At 53.4% G+C, this 13,858-nt stretch overlaps 1 long non-coding RNA gene across 1 annotated transcript; it reads right to left on the minus strand.

The window, feature by feature from the left end:
- Nucleotides 1-1,500: 1,500 nt before the first annotated feature.
- Nucleotides 1,501-11,222, minus strand: LOC144310944 (uncharacterized). The gene is made up of 2 exons (XR_013376604.1): nt 10,370-11,222; nt 1,501-9,674 (listed from the first exon to the last, which is right to left on the minus strand). It is a non-coding gene; the product is annotated as an uncharacterized LOC144310944 (long non-coding RNA).
- Nucleotides 11,223-13,858: the final 2,636 nt, after the last annotated feature.

Consider the following 13,858-nt stretch of genomic DNA (forward strand, 5'->3'; position numbering starts at 1 on the left):
CACTCCCTACACTGTTTATTTCTGCCTTGTGGCAGAGAGGATTGTCCCTGACTTACGAGGGTACTGAAAACATGGCAAAATAATATAAATTAGACAATGAGGTGAGAGGACACAGAGCAAATGTTTAACTCTTGTGAGCTGTGAGATCTGAGTCCCATGTCGAGGGCATAGCAGTGAGGAGTAATACTTTGAAGCCAAACTGTGGGCTTGGCAAGTTTTGCATCTCTCTGTGCTTTGCTTTTCTCATTTGTAAAAAGGGGACAATAAAATCCATCTCAGAGGGTTGTGAGCATCAAATGAGTTAGCACATAGGAAGATAGTAGCTTATTATACGTGAACACACATACTGCACTTAAATAATCAACACGAACAAGGGATAAATGTAAATATACACAAAACCAGGCATGTTGCAAGTGGATGTAGCAATGTTCACTGTTACTACTAAATTGCCAGATCTTCATAGATATTTAAAATAATTTAGGGACACCTGGGTGGCTCAGTCAGTTAAGCATCTCCCTTCCGGTCGGGTAATAATCTCAGGGTCCTAGATCAGGCTCTACATGGAGCTCCCAGCTCAGCCAGGAGCATGCTTCTCCCTCTGCCTCTCCCTTTGTGCTCTCCCTCCCTCTCTCTCTCAGATAGAGAAATAAAATCTTTTTTAAAAAATTTAAAAAATAAAATAAAGAAAAGCATTTAAGTACATGGGAAGATGTTCATGAGATGTTGCAAAGGGGGGTGGGAGTAAATGATAAAACAGTATGCCCCCCAGAAAAACTATGCACAATGTAAGCTCATTTTTATTTATTTTTTTTAAGTATGTCTTTAAGAAAAAGACAACATGGTTCATTGTGGTCATTCCTGTATCATGAGGTTACAGGTGATTTTTATTGATTTTTGCTTGGGCGTTCTCAGTTTTTATATCGTAGAATAAGAAGGAGAGCTAGAAGAGAAAAGAAAACCCAGGAGGAGTGGAAATGGGAAGAAAGCAAAAATGCCCCCTGGGATGCCCTATTCACCTCCTGTGGGTAGACCACAGATTTGTTCCTCAGCTTTCGGGCAGCCAGAATGAAAAGGAGACCATGCCAGTTACAGGATTTCCAGTGTCCGTGAGATAAAAACAGACAGACCTATTACTCAAGAGAATTACAACTATTCTCGGTACTCAAATCAGACAGGAATCTCTCTGGGGTGGGGGCGGGGTGGATAAAGGGGACACAGCGTGTGGCACCTCAACATTCCCATGGCAGTGACAGCAGCGAGCTCCGTGGGCTGGTTTCTGTGTGATGGCCCACCATAGAAGCTGGTGGCATCACACCAAACCACAAGTCAGGGAAAGACAGTCTGGCCGGGACAGGTCTGAAAGAGACCAATCAGGGTGCCCCTGCCCACCCACCTTGGGTCTGTTTCGGGGTACCTACTCAACTGGCTTGCAACATGCATTCCAAGCCCTCCCTCTGCTATGTTGTTTCTGTCTGCAGAGATGGTGTCTTTGTTTCTTTCTTTCTTTTTTTTTTTTTTTTTAAATAATCTCTATGCCGAACGCAGGGCTCAAACTCATGACCCCGGGATCAGGAGTTGCACACTCTACCTGTGGAGCCGGCCAGGCGCCTCTGTCTGCAGAGCTTTTGGTGGATCTTGCGTGGCAGCAGGTTTGGAACTAGAAAGCAGATACTCTGTGCTGCCAGCCGAGCTGAGGCCAGGGGCTTGGGGGTGGGAGAGGGGACACTTTGCACTTTTATTGTGGTCACTTAGGTCTAAGCATATCTTCTTTAGTAGTTCCCAGTGGGCAGGACTGTCACCTTGTACCTTGGGGGTCTGGAACATTCTGGAACACCGTAGAACTTGTCTGCCTCCATTCAAAACCCACCTCCTCGCCACCAAAACAGTTCATGAAATTGCAGCCCCCACGGCAGCCCAAGGCTCTGCCTCGTCCAAGCTTTGCAATCAGCCTTCTATCATCCATCCTTCAGCTTTATCTGTTAGGCAAAAATATTTCCAGTTCTTTCCATGAGTTCTCCCAGGACAGTTTTCTGGCCCCTCTGCAGCCTCTCCCGGTGCCCTCTAATTTGTCAGTGTCCCTGCCTAAAGCATACTGCCCTCTGAGGGGACAAATGAAAAAAACAGATGTCCAAGTGTTGTGAGAGCTTCTCAAAGTGGGGGTTATAAATACACACCCGAAAAGGCATGTCAGGCTCAAGCAGCAGGATCCATGGCACAAACAGGAGTTCAAAACACAATGGTGCAGGTCTTGGATGAGAAAGCAAATTCCCAGGTGTTCCTGCAAGCAATGTGTTGGGAGGGGGAACCGCCATTCTTGGCGCCCGGCCCTACCTGGGAAGCCCGAGGATCACTCTAGAAGGAGGAGAAAGTGGCCCTTTCAAGAAAAGTTAGGAAGCAGTCAGAGGAGGAGACAGAGGAAAGCCGGAAGGCTCAGGTGCCTTAGAAGCCAACAGGGAAGTTTCAGGGAAGGAGGGGTTGATGAGCGGTGTCACATGCCTTTCAAGGTCAAGATAAGATCTGAAACAAGTCCTTTGGATTTGAACGACAAGGAAGTCATTGGTGACCTTGGTGAGCCGTGGGGACAGAAGCCAGACGGCCTCAGGTCACGAAAGTGGGAACAGCAAGTATAGACAATGTTCACGAAGGGTGGAAACAAGTGGTAGGGAAGAGATAGGGTGCTAGGAGAGGGTGGAAAGAGAGAGGATGACAACAGACAACCTCATAGGGACAGCTGGGTGGCTCAGTGGTGGAGCATCTGCCTTCGGCTCAGGGTGGGACCCTGGAGTCCTGGAATCGGGTCCCACATTGGGCTCCCGCAGGGAGCCTGCTTCTCCCTCCACCTGTGTCTCTGCCTCTCTTCGTCTTTCATGAATAAATAAATAAAATCTAATAATAAAAAAAGAACTAATCTTCTAGAATTGGCGGTCAGATGCCAAAGTGTCTCTTGTCTCAGTGGAACAAGAAATGGCAGGATCTACTGACAACAAGGGAGCAGGTAGGAGCATTAGAGGTTGGAGGGTAAGGGAAAGCTCAATCGGGTCATCACAGAGGAGAAGCTGACACTTTTTGGCCAGAACTCAAGGTCCTGATGAGGCTGGAGACCATTTATGAGAAAGAAAGCTCCAAAAGTCAAAGTCATAGGCCCACCACCAGCCAGCAGTGCTCAGCAGCCCCTGTGTAGACCTAGAGAAAGAAGAACTGCTGGATTAATCTAGAATTGCAGGTTTCTTCCAGGAAGTCGGGCGGAAGGAGAGGATGACTGCTGGGATGGACGATGGAAGCAAAGCTAAAGGGAGAAGACACGAAGGCAGGACATGGAGAGAACGGGAAACAGAGCCCAGGTTTCTAGAACTGTGCTGTCCAGTACCGTAGCCCGTGACCACAGGCAGTTAGTTCCATTTTGGCCTGAATGAATTAAAATGAAATAGAGCTAAAGGTTCCTCAGCTAACTCTCCTTTGGACAGAAGCAATAGAGACCATTTCAATAATCATGGGAAGTTCTATCGGACTGAAAGTTCTATCGATCTCGAAGATTTGGGAAGATGGAAGAGGTGTGGTGAGTAGCCAAGGAGATCGTGCTTTCAAACTGGCATCAGAAGGGAGGATTCCAGAGGTGGAGCAGCTTGGGGTGATGATGAGGCTTACTGAGGACAGGAGGAAACTTCCTGCTGGGAGGCAGACATCAAGGTAACTGGACCTGAGGAGATCCAGGTGCTGGGTGGGCCGTCCACCTGGGTGGGTCTCAAAAGGCACACAGAACCAGCCTCAGGACTTGGGGCAGAGATGAAGGCCCAACCAGGTGCTGGTGTCTCCGAAGAAAGAGTGGAGTGACCTAGGTTGTGGGGTGTGGGGTAGGGATTCAGAGGCGGAGATGTGGAAGGTCTTCAAGGGGCAGGATGGTGTTTCTGTGATGTAGATGGAAGGAGATTTGGGGGTTGAGGAGGACAGCGGCCCCCATCCTGGGCATGGGATGGTGTGGTTGGGACAGTAGTCCCATGGAAGAAGAGGCCTGTGGTGTGGGTGAGGGCCAGGTTGGGGGGAGCACTCTGTGAACACAGGGAGGACGCAGGGGAAGGCAAGGCCCCCCGAGGGCACAAGCTAATCATGTGAGAGGAAGGGCTCAGGAGAAATGAGATGACCCAGGGCCTCCATCCTGGGCGCGACTGAGGGTCCTACTTTCTAAATCAAGCATTTATTTGATGCTTACTGTGTGCTAAGCCATCTTCCAAGCATTCCAACAATCATTAACTCAAAATACTCCATAACACCTGACAGGATAGGTGTCCGATCATCTCTTTAGGGAGGAGGAAACTGAGCCTAGAGAAGTGATGTGCTGAAGATCGCATCACGGGAGGAGCAGAGGAGCAGGGATTCGAATGAACGATGGGGTGTCTCTCGGTCACCACTCATGGGCAGGACAGACTTGGCTGATGCTAAGCTTTTGACACCAATGGGCCTCCACCACGTCTGGACTGGGGAAGGGGGACACAGGTCTACCTGCAGTTTGACAGGCTGGACACTGTCTCAGCAGAGGAATGGAAGATTCTGGAAACGGATGCAGGCATCTACCTGCAGTAGGAGTATGAGCTAAGACTTGCCTTTGCTGAGCTTCTGAGTGCATCTGGTTCCCTTACAAGGACAGACGTGAAACCATTTGGTCCCCAGGGCTCCCAGCACAGGCTGGACACTGTCTCAGCAGAGGAATGGAAGATTCTGGAATCGAATGCTGGCATCTGGCCTCCCCGCAAGAGTTAGGGTGGCCTGTTTCGATAGTGTCTCTCTCAGAAACAGGAAGAACTTGATGCAGACAAAGCATGATTCCAAATCACCTTGAGCTGACCTTGTGTGACCTTGAGCAAGTGACTTTACCCCTCGAGGATTGAGATGGGGATTATCACACTTACTGTATAGGCTTGTGAGACTGAATGAAAAGATGGGCGTGAAAGGAAAGAAGCCGGCCCCATAGATGATAGTTTAGGGTTTTTTAGTTTTGTCTTTTTTTTTTTTTTTTACTTTGGGGGTTTTATTCTCAAAATTTCCAGATCTGGTTCCCAGGTCCCTCACCCTGGAGGAATTAGGGGCATCCCCTCATTTCCAGACTGCCAGCTCACCCGATAGGCCTCAGGGAGGATTGCTCAAGGTGATCCCATTCCCTTGGCAGGATTTCAGGAGATGGGGCTGTTTGGGGAAAGGACTCGGAGCATGGAAGCACAGGGCTGTAGGGTGTGGAGGGTTTCTGGAGATTTACCCACTTAGGTCCACAGTGTTGGGATGGTCCTCATCCTTAGCTTGGGCCTCCCTTGTTGCCAGCTTCTTGGCAGAGGATTCAGGACTTGGGCACAGAAGCCCATACAAACCCCAAATCCACCAAATCCTTTAATCTACCAGAGCTCTTTGGAGGAGTGAAAAATTCTTGTGGATCAGGGGAACCGGCCACCCGATGTAATTTATTTTCATTTGCAAAAATCTTTTGACAAGGTCCCACCCTGAATGCTATTAAACTACAGAAAATGCTTCACTGTGAGGGGGAAGTTTTGTCATGGATGGAAACAGAGTTCACAAAAAGGGATGGTCCTCTGGATGGAGAAAGTAGTGGGGAGGGGGTATAGGGGCTCTGAGCCCAGAGTTGGGGTTCAGCTCATTCAATGCTGACAGGCGCCCTGAAGGAGGACGTCCTCTCAGGGAGACCTCAAAGTGCAGAGGTGACACTGAAGTGACACCCAGAGAAAGGGGGTGAGAGGGACCATCTCAAGAGATAGCATACATGGCCTGGGGACATGGGGACACAGTCAGTGTTAGCAGAAAATGATGCATTTGGGGACAAATAGCCTGAAAAACTATTAGAGGGTTAAAGGTTTTCAGTTTCTTTCTTTCTTTCTTCCTTTCTTTCAGATTTATTTATTTATTTGTGAGAGTCACAGGCAGAGGGAGAAGCAGGCTGCCTGCAGGATTCGATCCCAGGACCCCAGGATCACGCCCTGAGCCGAAGGCAGATGCTCAACCACGGAGCCACCCAGGTGCCCCAGGTTTTCAGTTTCAACTGAAAAATGCTATTCGAAGACCCGAATACAGGCTGTTTCCTGAAGATCATCTCTCCAAAGAGGTGCTGCTCACATTTAGGGCCAGAAAATTCTTCCCTGGGCAGAATGGTCCAATGCCACCACAGGACATTTAGCATCCCTGCCCCCGGCCCCATTAAATGCCAGTAGGTACCCCTCTACACACACACGTACACACACACACACACATGCACACATTCTCACCACTGAAAAATGGCTCCTCACATTCATACATTCCCCCCAGAAGAGCCTCCACTTCCCCACCCCATTCTGATCTACTTGAAATTTAGCCTGATGTGCCGCTTAGCACCTTCCCCGACCTCCCCCCAAACCAGCAACATGCAAAGAAAACTGCTAAATGAATTCTCAGAAAGAGAATTGGAAAAGAAACAGGATGCATTTATGTCTAGGATCCTCTGGGAAGTTCTAGTCATCACGTCTCAAAACACCTGTGGAGGTGGAGATGGCCCGGATCAGTCACTTGACTGTGGTAAGTGCCAGGAACATAAATAAAGCAGAGGAGGGGAGGGGGCATGCCAGGAAGGAAGGTGCATTTTAGACAAGGTACTGGGGTGGGTGTTGGGGGTTGCCTCTCTAAGAAGGATCCAGTAGAGCAGAGTTAAGCGAGGAAGGGAGCTGTGGGGGTATGGGGGCTTGGCAGGGAGGAAAAACGTGCATTTCTGGCAGGGAAGACAGCCAGTGCAAAAGTCCTGAGGCACGCCTTGACCCGCTAAGGACCAGAGAGGAGGCCAGCTTGGTGGGGGCTTGGGGAGTGAGATGGGGAGTGGTAGGAGGTGAGGTCAGAGAGCTGAGTGCAGGTGAGGGTGCACACAGTCTTGCAGACTTTGATAAGGAATTTGAACATTTCGGGGTTCATCCAGGGGTTGCTTTTCCCATACCTCTTTTTTTTTTAGATTTTAATCTATTATTTATTTGAGAGAGGAGAGCATGTGAGAGCAGTAGCAGGGGTGAGGGGCAGAGGGAGAGGGAGAAGCAGGCTCCCCGCTGAGCAGGGAGCTTGACGCGAGGCTCGATCCCAGGACCCTGAGACCATGACCCAAGCCGAAGGTAGACGCCCAACTGACTGAGCCACCCCAGCTCCCCTCCCATAGCTCTTAACACCACAGTGTTGCCCTGACTAATCCACGAGCTTCTCGGGGAGGAATTGTGTTTTCTCCCTCTGAATCCCCAGTGTTGCACGCACTGCCAGACACAGAACAGGAACGCACTACAAATTCATGACAATCAGGCAATTAAAGGCCACAGAATTATGGGCCACTGGGGGTGGTGACCAGCCGTGGCAGGCGGAAAAATGCGGTTCCCCCTCCACCAAGAAGATATCCATGTCTTCATCCCTGGAACCTACGAAAGTGGCCTTAGATGGCGAAACAAAGTCTTTGGTTGGAGACCACGAGATGGGAAGATCGCTGTGGATCATCAGGGTGCACCCTACGTGCCATGCCAAGTGTCCTTCTGAGAGAGAGGCAGAGGGAGAGCTGACAGGATAGAGGACAAGGAGGCCATGTGGAGACACAGGCAGAAATCACGATGATGCAGCCACAAGCCAAGAACACCAGCAGCCGCCAGAAGCCACCAGAAGCTTCAAGAGACCAGGAACCAATCCTCCTCTGGAGCCTCTGGAAAGAGAAGGACCCTCGACTTCAGTCCAGTGACGCTGACTTTCAACTTCTGGCAAATCCTAGAGCAGCTGGAGTTAGGAGGGTCCCCTTCAACTCTCAAGAGGTGACCTTGGGGGTACGTGGAAGGAGCAAAGAAGGGACCCCTAACGCTCGGGTCCTGAAACGTTCCTGGCGTCTCGCTCTGGGTCTCCTTCCTGGGAGCGGGGACCACCTCTCCCCGTTTCTTCCCTCCCGTGATGCTGAGCAGAGCGTCTTGCGCGTACGCTTGCTGAGAGCTTGCTGCTTGTGTTGAGGTGTCACAAGCCCCCTTTCCTGGAAATCAGGATTGCAACCCCTTTATGATTTAGGAACCAGTCCAGAAGGAGGTCATTCGTGTCCTGAGCATTTAAGAGAAGAGGAGCCGCGCCATCAGGGGAGGGGACTCCAGTCCACAGGGAAGCCGAAAGGTTTTCCCTTCGAAGTGCTTGTCAGCTGAGGTCAGGGGTCCTCTGTTCTGGAACCACAGATTGGGAGGGCCCTGGGCGTTGTTCCTCAGTGACGTCACAGCTGACGGTGGAATCTCTGCCGGCACCACTCAGGGACGCCATCCCACCCAAATTCCCGAAGGCTCCCCTGAATTGAAGAGAATAGGAGTAGTCCTTCTAGAATGTCCATCTATTGCTCCCCCCCCCCTCCCCGTTTACAAGTGAGGAAGCTGAGGCGTTGGAGGCTGAGAGAATTGCCCAGGAGCTGAGCTCCTAACTACGGCTGTTGAGTCATTGAAGTAGGTGGTGGGTCACCTGTGGGGGGAAACCTGCTATATTCGGTTCCGCTCACTTAGGTGGAAAACACAAAATCGTGATTCTGATGGCAAAATGTTTTTCGTGACAGATGACTGCATAAAAAGTCTCTCTGTATGAGGGAGTAAGCTTCTGTTTTTTGCAAAAAACAGCTATGTGGAAGAGCTCATTCCCCCCCGAATGTCAGTATTCCTGGTCTACGTGTCACTCGGGGAGAAAGTTTAGGGGGCTCAGTTCTAAGAGGTGGTACAGGATGGAAACGGACACAGGCCCCTGATTCAGATTAGTTAAGTACACAGATGATTCAACTATAACAAGGTGTTATAGGGAAGTAGGGGGGCACCTGGGGGGCTCAGTCAGTGAAGTGTCTGCCTTCAGCTCAGGTCATGATCTCGGGGCTCCCTGCTCAGCGGGGCATCTGCTTTTCCCTCTGCCGCTCCCCTCCTGCTTGCGCTCCCTCTCCCTCTCTCTGTGTCTCTCAAATAAACAAATAAAATCTTTTAAAACATAATAAAGTAGGATTAGGGGAAGGAGGGGACCTGTCTCTCACCGATGCTGCCATCAAGGAAGGAGTAGCCACCATGCCAGCCCCTGGAACGACACCAGAAAGTAGACACAAGGCTGCATGGACATGACCTACCCTACAGAGCAACCTCTTAGTCTCTGGCTGAGCATAGGGTCTGTGGGGTCTCTCGGGGCACCCAGCTTCCTGGCCCTGCTTGGAGGGAGCCCCTTAAGTGGTCAGCGGGGCAGCTCCAGTCACATACACCACCCCCCCCGGGTCTCTAGCTACACCTCTGTGACAATGGATGCTATGGTGTGTACCTCCCAAATTCACATCTGGAAGCCCTCATCCCCAGTGCCATAGTATTCGGAGGCAGGGCCATTCGGGGTAATCAGGTCCTGAAAGTGGAGCCCTCGTGATGGAATTAGTGCCCTGATGAGTGACACGATCGCTCCCCTGACCATGTGAGGACCCAGCAAGGAGGCTGTCATCTACAGACCAAGAAGAGAGCCTAAGCCAGGAGCCTGATTGGCCCAACACCTCGGTCTGGGACTCCTTGGCCTCCAAATCGTGAGAAGTAAGTACATGTTGTCACTCAAGCCACCCAGCCGGTGGTGTTCTCTTACAGCAGCCTGAACCGATGAAGACGGTGGGCAAGTCACTTCACCTCTCTGGACAGCTGTCCCCTCTCCTGAAAAATGTAGCTGGTAACATTATGTGTCCGTTCTGCCTCCCCCCTCCCTTCCTCCCTGCCTTCCATCTCTTCCATGGAAATCAGGAGTCCCAAGCCAAAAAGCAGAGGCAAGAGACCCGGGGGTGTCCAAAGCCCTAAACAAATATGCTTTTTATAAAGAACCCAGTACAGTGACCATCACCATGATTCCCACGGGAGCCCCCCTCTCCCCCAGCAGATGACAATCTGCCCTGGACCACTGAGGATCAGATCAGGGACAGTGACATTAGTGCTGCAAAAGATTGGACTTTGTGTTAATAATACTTTAATTAGGGGCACCTGGGTGGCTCAGTGGTTGAGCATCTGCCTTCGGCTCGGGGTGTGACCCCGGGGTCCTGGGATCCAGTCCTGAATCAGGCTCCTCACAGGGAGCATGCTTCTCCCTCTGCCTATGTCTCTGCCCCCTCTCTGTGTGTCTCTCATGAATAAATAAATAAAATATTTGAATAATAATAATAATAATGCTTTACTAATTACTAATAAGTCAGTGAGCGTGCATGGTAAGTATCAGTAAAACCATCCACTGCAGCTTGGAGTTGGGTAGGTCCCTCCCGTGTAGTCTAGAATCACGATCCCAGCCACAATCACCATCACCATCACAGTCATCGTGACAATCATAACGGCAGCTCACACATTCTGGAACCCTGTTGTACCTGCTGTCAGGCTGATCTAGGGAGTTGGTCTGCTGGATCTTAGCCGAGGTAGAGGGGGCTTCTGGTGGCCACGGTGGTGGTGGAGCAGCTGCAGGTGAAAGTGTGAGAAGTTCCTCTTCTTAGGGAACTCAGGGACGGAGAGGAGAGGTCGGACCCAGACCCACAACTGGGTGTGACGTCTCTTGCTCACTGCGGTGTGCCCAACGCCTAGCCCATTTGGCCCTTGTAGGCACTCAAGGAATGTTTGCCAAATGAAACATCGAGGCGCCAAGCCAGAGCATCCGCAGGTAAGGAACAGGGACTTCTTGGTGTCCAGAAGCATGTCTGGGCCTGAGGCTAGCAGGTCTAATTCAATTCTGCATCTGAGAACATTTGTTTCCCATGAATCCCTTACCCGAGTAAAGAAGACTCACATTACAGGTCATGTTGGCCTTGCTCTAGAACTTGGATGATCCTCGGTAGTATCAAAATTTCATAATCTGTGATACACACACACACACACACACACACATGCACATACCACGTCTCCTGGCTCCGGAGGGAGAATCAGCCCTTTTCAACGGGAGCAAAGGACCCTCACTGGGCTGGGTGCCCTCACCCTGGGTCCAAGGGACTCAGGAGACAGCTGCCTCTTGCCTGGGCCCCCTCAGCTAAGATCTGATTTTCTCATCATCTGGATAGTCTCAGCGACTCACAGCAAAGGGATGAACCAGGCTGACCTTTCTGGAGGTTTGTTTAAAGCAGAACAATGTTTGTCTTGTCCAAACACTATGAATTACTCCAGAGGATCCTGCCCAGTTTTACAATCCACAGCTACAAACGGCTTACATAAATAGGGACTCGTCCCCTCTTCTCCCCACCACCCACCCCATTTTTAACAGCTTCTCTCCCCCACCACCCACCTTCTTCTACTCTTCCAGACCTTCCCCCTGTCCCCCTCACACCTCCTCTCCTCTGAGCCCCAGCCTGGTGAAGGGGCAGGTGTTGGGAGTTCTGGGCCACAGCTCACACCTGGGTTATTGCTGGCACGGATCCCCTATGGCGGGTGGGCTGCTCTGTCCCTGGTGTGGGCAGGGGTTTGCCTTGCTAAGGGGGGGCTCTGGGCACATTTGTACTGTGTGTGGGGCCTGTGCTAGGTCCAGCTGTGAAAGTGTGTTGGTAAGAAAAGGCCTTTCGGTTTGGGGGGCAGTTCAATGTCCAGCCCACTCAGACCCTCCTCATCTGGCGGGGTGTTCAGCTCACCCTATAGCTTTTCCTTCTCAGGCTGCACGTTCGGGGGATCCCCCAGGAATCTTCTAGAAGTAGGGTCCCTTCCCACCCTCCCGCCATAGGAGGGAGGCCTCCCTCCCATAGGAGGCACAGAGAGGGAGCAGGGCCATGGTCCTGGGAGAGGAGGGGCAGCTAGGGACAGAGCCCAGTTTCCTAAACTATCTCCCTAAATATAGCCCCTATGCCACCTGCATCAAAATGCTTTGGGAAACTTGTTTAAAATGCAGACTTCTGGGCCCCTCCCCAGGCCTAGGGAAGCTCTCTCTCTGGGGAGTGGGGATGGGGGTGGGGAGTGGGAATGGGGGTGGGGGGTGGGGTGGGGTGGGTAGGGCCCAGAGCTGATTCCAGAGTCTGAGAAGTCCTCTAGCTGGGTGACCCCAGCAAACCACTCCAGGACTTTCTATCACCATCTGCTCGGGGAGGGGGTGGGGTCAGACTCTGCAAAGTCCCTTCCGGCTTTTAGATGGTGTAGTTTCAAGGACAGCTGGGTTCTAGAACCCAGAAACAGCAAGGGTGGGCAGAAGCAGCCTGAGAAAAATTTAGTGGAGTCACTGAAGCTCCCAGGAGAGGTATCGATGAAGACTTGAAGAGATGCCAGAGGAGTGTGCGGCAGCACTGGTGGTTGAGGGTGTGAGTGGTGTGAGGGTCCTCCCTTGAAGCCAAAAGCGATTTCATCTTTGTTTTGCAGACAAGGAAACTGAGTCACAGAAGGGAGGAGTGACTTCCACCCAGAAGCTGGTGAGAGGCATGGGATCCCGTCCCCTATCCACCCTGGGACACCCATCGGGGATCCCAGAAAGACCCTTTCCCCCCAGCGGTCTTTCCTTCTCATTCTGGCCTCTGAACCCAGCTGAGGTGGGATCTCAGGGCCACAGCTTCTTTTCCCTTGATGGCAGGGTCTCCCTGGGCGGAAGGGCCCAGAGCCAAATGTGCCCCTCCACGTGGGCGCACGGTGAGCCCCAACAGCAGGAAAATCAAAGAGCCGGGAGCTCCACCCTGGAGAGAGCCAAGCCAGCCCTGCCCACCCGGAGACTCGGCAGCCGGGCTGGGGGCGCTGTCGGTGCCGGGTCCTCCGGGTCAGGGCTGCGGCTGCCATGCACGATCCCGCTTGGCCGGAGCGCAGGGGGCGCCGCCAGGTTGAAGGCCCTGGTGTTCCGAGCTCAGAGACCAGTTTGCGCCCAGCGCCGGCGGCGACCTCGGGTGGAGGGGAGGTCAGAGGATCAAGCGGCTGGAACTCAGCTGATGCACCGAGGCAGACCCAGCTAGCTGGGGTCCGGGCGGGAGTGGGCAGCCGCAGGCCGCGCAAGGCATGGGGTCACCACCCCCCACCCCAGCCCCCAGGGGAGACGCAGCCGGTACCGCGGGGGGGGGGGACCCCCAATCAAACGCCTGGCGAGGGTCGGGATTCCAGGAGCGGGCCCTGTCTCCCCGATCCATCTGCAGGTGGGGAGACCCAGAGGCTCGCGGCGTGACCTGGGGCGCGCCACGGCCCTCCCCGCATGCCAACCGCGGGGTTCGGGACAGGTGCCCCCCGAAGCCCCAGCTCCAACGTCCGCGCCTCCGATCGGCGGCTCCTGCCTCCCGGCTGGTTTAGCCTTTGATTCTCTAATCCAGCCCTTTGTCCCCCGCGGCCGTCACCCGAGCCCCCCGGACCCCCGCCGGGGGCTCGCCCTCGCCCGACTCTCCCGTCGAAGGCCCTCGAAGGGAGGGACTCCCGGGAACCCAGGCCGAGGCCGGCGGGTCCGCGGCGCGGGCCGGGGCTGCATGGAAATGGCCAGAGGAGCCGGCGGGCGCGGCGGCGATTTATTCTGGGAGTGACAGCCCCTTTGAGCGCTCGGCGAATGGCATTTTCTGTCTGTGAAAGCCTTTCTTCCCACCTCTGTTCAGATTAGCCCGGGGGATGAATGCGCCCATTATCCAGCCCGCTGACCATTCTGAAACGCCAAATTAATTACTAAGCACTGAATCAGGCGCCGGGGCCGGGGCACCGGGAGGTGTGAAAATAGCGAGCGGCTGGGGCTGGGGAAAGGCGAGAGGGGCGCCGCGCCGAGAGGCCGGGCGGGGCGCGGGGCGCGGGGCGCGGGGCGCGGGGCGCGGGGCGCGGGGCGCGGGCTTGGCCGGCGGCGGAGCGCGACCTGCCGGCGTGACCCGGCGCGGCCGCGGGGCGGGCGGGCGGGCTGCGGGGAGGGCGCGGGGCCGCGGGGGGTCGCGGCGGCTCGG

The sequence above is a fragment of the Canis aureus genome, chromosome 3 (assembly GCF_053574225.1).
Source record: "Canis aureus isolate CA01 chromosome 3, VMU_Caureus_v.1.0, whole genome shotgun sequence".
Classification (NCBI taxonomy): domain Eukaryota; kingdom Metazoa; phylum Chordata; class Mammalia; order Carnivora; family Canidae; genus Canis; species Canis aureus.